The following is a 226-nucleotide window of genomic DNA, read 5'->3' as shown; positions in this document are numbered from 1 at the left end:
TCTAGGTTTCCTTGTCTCCAATCCAGCCCCTCTCCTTCAGGGACATGGCTGTGGGGCCAAGACACTTTCCCCTTTAGGATAAGGAATTTAACTCAATGTTTTGTTTCCCTGACTGCAGGATCCCAGGAGGGGCAGTGGGTTAGGAAGGATGGGGAAGGGCTTAAGGATTGTGTCCTAGAGGGAGCATTTCCCTTTTTAAAACACACAGTTCCTGCTTAAAACCCAC

The sequence above is a fragment of the Geospiza fortis genome, unplaced genomic scaffold, assembly GCF_000277835.1.
Source record: "Geospiza fortis unplaced genomic scaffold, GeoFor_1.0 scaffold118, whole genome shotgun sequence".
Classification (NCBI taxonomy): domain Eukaryota; kingdom Metazoa; phylum Chordata; class Aves; order Passeriformes; family Thraupidae; genus Geospiza; species Geospiza fortis.
Note: the sequence above shows the minus strand (reverse complement) of the source record.